This window comes from Arachis ipaensis, chromosome B02, assembly GCF_000816755.2.
Source record: "Arachis ipaensis cultivar K30076 chromosome B02, Araip1.1, whole genome shotgun sequence".
NCBI classification, from domain to species: Eukaryota; Viridiplantae; Streptophyta; class Magnoliopsida; order Fabales; family Fabaceae; genus Arachis; species Arachis ipaensis.
The window spans coordinates 96,274,334-96,281,623 of NC_029786.2; the positions used below are offsets into that span (position 1 = coordinate 96,274,334).

At 37.2% G+C, this 7,290-nt stretch overlaps 1 long non-coding RNA gene across 1 annotated transcript; it reads left to right on the forward strand.

Annotated features, from left to right (window-relative positions):
• LOC110268028 lies at positions 1,102 to 1,892 on the forward strand. The gene is made up of 2 exons (XR_002356045.1): positions 1,102 to 1,388; positions 1,488 to 1,892. It is a non-coding gene; the product is annotated as an uncharacterized LOC110268028 (long non-coding RNA).

Consider the following 7,290-nt stretch of genomic DNA (forward strand, 5'->3'; position numbering starts at 1 on the left):
TGAATTCTAAAAACAAAACATAAGACAAACAAAAAAAATTTCTTTAAAAAAATCAAACAAATACAAAAAATTATTATTTAAAAATACATATTAAAAATAACGATGATAATGATCTTAACTCAGATTCTATCAATAATGATGATGATGCAAAAAGTGTATATATATTCTAGGGAATGTTTTTGGTGGAGAAAGTATTTTTAAAATTTTGAAAGACCATGGAATAACATGTTAAATGAAGGGCTGAGATGACATCTGTACAATAGTTATTAAAAATATTACTTTTAACTCAAGGTTTAATGTATTTGCAGATCGGTTCAAGTTGATTTGGTTGAACCAACTATTTAAAGATTGGTTTTTTTGAAAGAATTAATTTTTTTTTTACTTTGTAATATGGGCTACACCTACATTCTACCCAAAAATTAATGTAATACAAATCTATACTTCCAAAAAACAGCTTGAATTACTACTTACAGTTCAACAAAAAATTACTCCATATTTTAATGATCAAACACTACATATTTTAATGAAACACATATTCTCATGTACAACTTCATCTTTTATATTGACGTATGATATTTATTTTTTGAAAAAAATTGAAGAAAACGAAAGAGTTTATAATAAATTCCAAGTGATTTAATTTATTATTTCTAATAAGACCGGTGGTTCAACCGAAAAAACTGTTTTAAAATAAAATAATAAATAAATTATAAATAAACATTCTAAAATATAATTATAGTATAATATAAATATTAAAATAATTTTCAAATTTAAAAACTACATTAAATGTCATCAATCAAATTCATATACTCTTATTAATATACAAACTCAAGTTAAATAGTATAAAGAAATATTAAATATTAAATGTCAACATAAAGATTTATCAATCATCAAAACCTCAAGATGTTCTTGTGAGTTTCTTTTTTTTTTCTGAGAAAGACAAGGTTTCCCCTTGTCCAAAGCACCAGCGACTAATATTCACCTTAGACAATTCTGGAACATGAGTAAGCTCTTCACCTCTATGATCCTATCATTAGTCTTTTGGTTCAACTTGTGTAGCCGAATAATTTGGCTGCAGGATTTAAATTATCGGGTAGCCCTTTCTTATTGTGCAGCGAAAGCTCTTGTTGAGATGCATAACTGGAAGGACTTGTTAGAGAATGACCAAGTATGTTGCTTTCTTTTTTCCCATTGCTCCTTTCTCAAATCTTACCTTACTCATCATTTGATATCTTTTGCTTTCAGCTGCAAATAGAGCAGAGGCAAGGTCGAGTATTCAAAGGATGGAACAAAGGGAAAATATACTTCCCCCCCACATACAAGTATTCAAACAACTCAGGCAGGTATGCAGGAGATGGAAGACATTCAAAACAAAAGAGAACTCCAGCATGGTAGTGTTCTTAGTTCTTACCACCATCACCTGTATCAATCAGAGAAGTCGTTAATGGAAATACAAAACAATCAAAATAATGCATGCTTTTTTTCTCAAGGTGTGATAGAATCTTATGGCATGGGAGAGGTCTTCACCAATTATCTTACGTTCGTGGGGAGTCAAGATTCTCTGATCATAGACCTGTGTAGAGCATATTCTCAGCAGAAGTTGATCAAAGAAGCTCTAGTGGCCAAAATATTTCAGCAAAACTAGCATTCAACATTCCAAAACCAGCAAAACCAGCAACTACAAAACATTAAAATCTGCCTACAGCATTAAGCATTTAGCACATTATGAAACATTCCAAAACACTAAATCTTCACCCAGCAAAACCAACAACTACAAAACAAAGCCATTAGCAAATTTGAACAAAAAAAGTAGGAGCCATCAGCAACTAGTAAACCATATAACAAACTAACAGAGCCATCAGTAAACTAACAGAGCAATCGAGCCATTGAGCAATTCAGCCATATCTGCCTCAGGCATTCAGCCATTCAAGTATTCAAATACAAAGTAGAATTCAACCATTCAAATACAAGTATTCATCAACATTCTAAGAAATTAGGCATTCTAGAATCACTGAATCAGAATTCAAATACAAGTATTCATCAACATTAGGCGTTCTGGAATCACTGAATCAGAACCATACATTCTAACATAGACGATGAAACAGAGGAGACACTCACCTGGGTGTTGACGAAGCGAAGACCAGCGACGGTGCTGACGACGAGCTGAGACGAGAGGCCAGACGAAGCGGCGGTGCTGATGACGAGCTGAGAGGCCAGGCGACGGCGGTGGCGATGACGAGCTGAGAACCCCGGCGGTGGCTACTGCGCTGGGATTTCGGAATGCTAGGGTTCACTGTGAGAGTGGGAGTGTGAGACTGAGATGAGTGAATGGGGGAAGAAAGGGGGGTTCTCGAGTGGTGGCGATGACGAGCTGAGTACCCTGACGACGGCGGTGGCTACTGGGCTGGGATTTGGGAAGCTAGGGTTCACTACTTCACTGAAATAATTTTCAAATTTAAAAAACTACATTAAATGTCATCAATCAAATTCTTATAATCTTATTAATATACAAACTCAAGTTAAATAGTATAAAGAAATATCAAATATTAAATGTCAACATAAAGATTTATCAATCATCAAAACCTCAAGATGTTCTTGTGAGTTTCTTTTTTTTTTCTGAGAAAGACAAGGTTTCCCCTTGTCCAAGGCACCAGCGACCAGTATTCACCTCAGACAATTCTGGAACATGAGTAAGCTCTTCACCTCTATGATCCTATCATTAGTCTTTTGGTTCAACTTGTGTAGCCGAATAATTTGGCTGCAGGATTTAAATTATCGGGTAGCCCTTTCTTATTGTGCAGCGAAAGCTCTTGTTGAGATGCATAACTGGAAGGACTTGTTAGAGAATGACCAAGTATGTTGCTTTCTTTTTCCCTTTTGCTCCTTTCTCAAATCTTACCTTACTCACCATTTGATATCTTTTGCTTTCAGCTGCGAATAGAGCAGAGGCAAGGTCGAGTAAGGGAAAATATACTTCCCTCCCACATACAAGTATTCAAACAACTCAGGCAGGTATGCAGGAGATGGAAGACATTCAAAACAAAAGAGAACTCCAGCATGGTAGTGTTCTTAGTTCTTACCACCATCACCTGTATCAATCAGAGAAGTCGTTAATGGAAATACAAAACAATCAAAATAATGCATGCTTTTTTTCTCAAGGTGTGATAGAATCTTATGGCATGGGAGAGGTCTTCACCAATTATCTTACGTTCGTGGGGAGTCAAGATTCTCTGATCATAGACCTGTGTATAGCATATTCTCAGCAGAAGTTGATCAAAGAAGCTCTAGTGGCCAAAATATTTCAGCAAAACTAGCATTCAACATTCCAAAACCAGCAAAACCAGCAACTACAAAACATTAAAATCTGCCTACAGCATTAAGCATTTAGCACATTATGAAACATTCCAAAACACTAAATCTTCACCCAGCAAAACCAACAACTACAAAACAAAGCCATTAGCAAATTTGAACAAAAAAAGTAGGAGCCATCAGCAACTAGTAAACCATATAACAAACTAACAGAGCCATCAGTAAACTAACAGAGCAATCGAGCCATTGAGCAATTCAGCCATATCTGCCTCAGGCATTCAGCCATTCAAGTATTCAAATACAAAGTAGAATTCAACCATTCAAATACAAGTATTCATCAACATTAGGCGTTCTGGAATCACTGAATCAGAACCATACATTCTAACATAGACGATGAAACAGAGAAGATGAAACAGAGGAGTCACTCACCTGGGTGCTGACGAAGCGAAGACCAGCGACGGTGCTGACGACGAGCTGAGACGAGAGGCCAGACGAAGCGGCGGTGCTGATGACGAGCTGAGAGGCCAGGCGACGGCGGTGGCGATGACGAGCTGAGAACCCCGGCGGTGGCTACTGCGCTGGGATTTCGGAATGCTAGGGTTCACTGTGAGAGTGGGAGTGTGAGACTGAGATGAGTGAATGGGGGAAGAAAGGGGGGTTCTCGAGTGGTGGCGATGACGAGCTGAGTACCCTGACGACGGCGGTGGCTACTGGGCTGGGATTTGGGAAGCTAGGGTTCACTACTTCACTGTGAGGGTGTGAGACTGAGAAGAGTGAATGGGCATGGGGGAAGAAAGGGGGGTTCTCGAGTGGTAACCGGGTTGGGGTTACTTTTTTTTTTTTACAACTAAAAACGGTGTCGTTCTCCTGTTTTATAAAAACCGGCCGGTCACCGGTCCGGCCCAACCGACCGGTTCACCGGTTTTCTCCCAATTTTTCCCCAACGGTTATTAAAGGAGGACCGGACCGTTTACATCGCCGGTTCGCAGTTAAACCAGTCGAACCGGCCAGTCCGGTCCGGTTTTCAGAACCTTGATAACAACTGATGAAACGGACCAAAAAATCAATTCAAAGATAAAATAAAAAAAGGAAACAAACCAGAAATACTCATTTAGATCATCATAGTTGCACCATGCTGCGTGAGGAGCGGTTCCATTTCTGCTCCTCTTGGCTTCCTGTATTAATTAACTGGATTACTAAGGGCGTAGTGACCTAGAGAATATAAGTACTTGACTATTGCAATGTCTTCGATAAAACAAAAGCATACCGTGTCTATTACTCGGTAGAGGGGAGTTATAACCTTGCGTAGAAATGCCTCTTCATCACCACCATAAGAAGGCTTGATATTTTCACCCGTAACAATGCTGACATTTCCAGCCATTATACCGTGTAGTTCATATGCCATCTGAAGTTAGAATTGGCCATTATTAGACAGGTACGTGCCATGTTTAGAGGCTCAGGTTTAGGGTGTAGTCTTATATGAGAATTAGCAAGCAGCAGAATCAAATGCTTTCTCTGATTCCTGACGTTGTCCCTCTGCACACAAATTTACCATATGCAATAAAAATTTAAGCAGATTATACAAAAAAAATGTAATGAATAATAAATCATTCTCCTCTAGCATTGTGTGTTGGTCAAAATACATGCCTGGAAACTAAACATGGCTTTAAGCCAATCAAGCAAGTCTAGGTCTCCTGTTCTCTGTCTTTGTTGCTCGAAAGAACTAGGCCAGTTCAAGCCTTATGTGTTCCATAGCGCAGAAACAGCAGCTTGAATCTAATAAGGAAAGAAAGTCCAAGAACTCAGTGCAATCCAAATAAAACACAGATAATCAACAACAAAACTTCACTACCAACAGAAGCAATACCTCTTCAAGTTGCATAATGGGTAGAGTATCTTTTCTCAGACATCCAAAATGATACCTACAAACACAGTTCATTTTCACAAAGATCTCAAAACTCAACCCAGAAAAACATAGTATCTTACTATCTTATAACATTTGAATCGCACTTTACAGCTAGATCATGATTCAACCTAAAGTTCGAATAAATAATATTTTTATTAATTAATTAAGGACTAAGTAGTAATTAATTATTGAATATGGAAGAATCAAAACACAACACACAAGACTTGAATGAATGCTCTAATCTGAATAAAGCCTAGAAACCAACAAAGAGATCAGACTATAATTTTGAGCTACTTGAATGTTTAAGAAATTAGATTCTAAACTTCAAAGTAAGCACAAAAAAACAAAGAAACATGAGTGATAGAAAATTAAGAATTTAAAAACCCTAAATTGAGGAAAAATGTGAAAAGATGTAAAAAGACCTAATATGCACTGATGGATGGACTTGGCCATGCCGGACTTGAAGACGAGAATATGGAGGCGGCCCTCGAGGAAGTTCTCGACAGTGAGAGAGAGAGAGGATGTAATCGAGCTTGTTCTGCGTCTCGTCGAGGAGGTCGTAATGGAACATCCTCAGAGGCTTGGGCGTTGCGACCAGATCTGGAGAGGTGATGAACTGCGGTGGCGACGGCAACGACGACGGCGAGGCGAGCTCTCTCTCCTCTCTAAATCTCTCTGTTTTGCTCTTCTCTCAGATCTCCTCAGCCAGCGGCACTGAGTCCACACCCAAACTGTGCTCCGAGTGCTTCACATCCGCCGGAACAAAAGCAGAACAAGCGGCAGAACTTGCTGGGGAAGATGACGCAGCGATGACATCGTGCGGATTTGACGCGCTATAGTGAGAGGGAGCTGGCCTTGCGCTTCAGAGCTCCGGCACGGTGGCACGTTGGTGTAGGCTCAGATGCGGGTGAGTCGGTGGTGGTGGAAGGAGTTGGCGATGCGGCATCGCGGTGTTTCTCCCCATTGGAATCGAAAAAATTCTGATCAGGGTTTTGGAATCCAATCACTCGATCTCTTCCACCATGGTGCGACGTTGGTGCTTTTTGGTAATAAAAAATTTTAAATTTTTTTTAAATTTCTCTCAACCGTTATTCTGCTTTATTTGTGAACCAACCTATATATTTTTGATTATTTAAGTTTATAACCTGGTCCTTCAAGCTCCAGATTATTCTTTTCCCACCGAAGAAAGTTCCTATATTCTATATTAGTTAGACCTTATTTTTAACTTTGACATTAACGGTTTGAGTTTAATTTCAATAAGATCAAAAGTAAAAAGGGTATAGACGTATAGTGATAATTGTTTTTGGTCAGAAATAATTTGCTGAAAGATGTAATACATATAGCATTTTCGTATCAACACACCCAAAAAAGGTGCAATATAATCTATAAAGGTCCACCATATATAATTCCATAAATGTATGCCTACTATATGAATAGTAATTAATCATTATGAATTTGATCAAAAACCAAACAGATTATTAGAATTTTATCAAATCCCAATCTAACTTTTTGTTAATATTTATATCGAGTAAACACTAACAAAACATCATTTTTTATTGTTTTTTTTATTATTTAGCAATGATTTTTAACGTTGCTAAATTTTTTGTAAGAGTTAAAAAAAATCGTTAAAACATAAAAATAACCATCGCAAAAAATGTTGTTTTATTATGACGTTTATTCGCTACAAATATTTCGTGACAGTTCAAAAAATGTCGCTGATTTGAGTGTCGCCAGACGCCATAAAATTTAGTGACGATAGACAACTATTGGTAGCACCATCGCTAAGTTGTTTATGATAGTTTTATGTGTATAAAATTGTCGCTAATTTATAATACTTATTCGATGATATTTTCAATTATATTTAGCGATTATTTGGAACCGTCACTCAATTATTAGTTTCTATGATAATTTTTTACTATATTTAGCATAAATTTAAACTATCACAGTCTCTCTATAAAGTCAGATTTTTCATTTTTAAATGCATGTTGGGGTTCAAAATTGCCACAATTTCTCGAGTATTAGATTTTTTTTTAGTTATTACATAAATAATTTTCATTATAAATAATAATTTATTATAT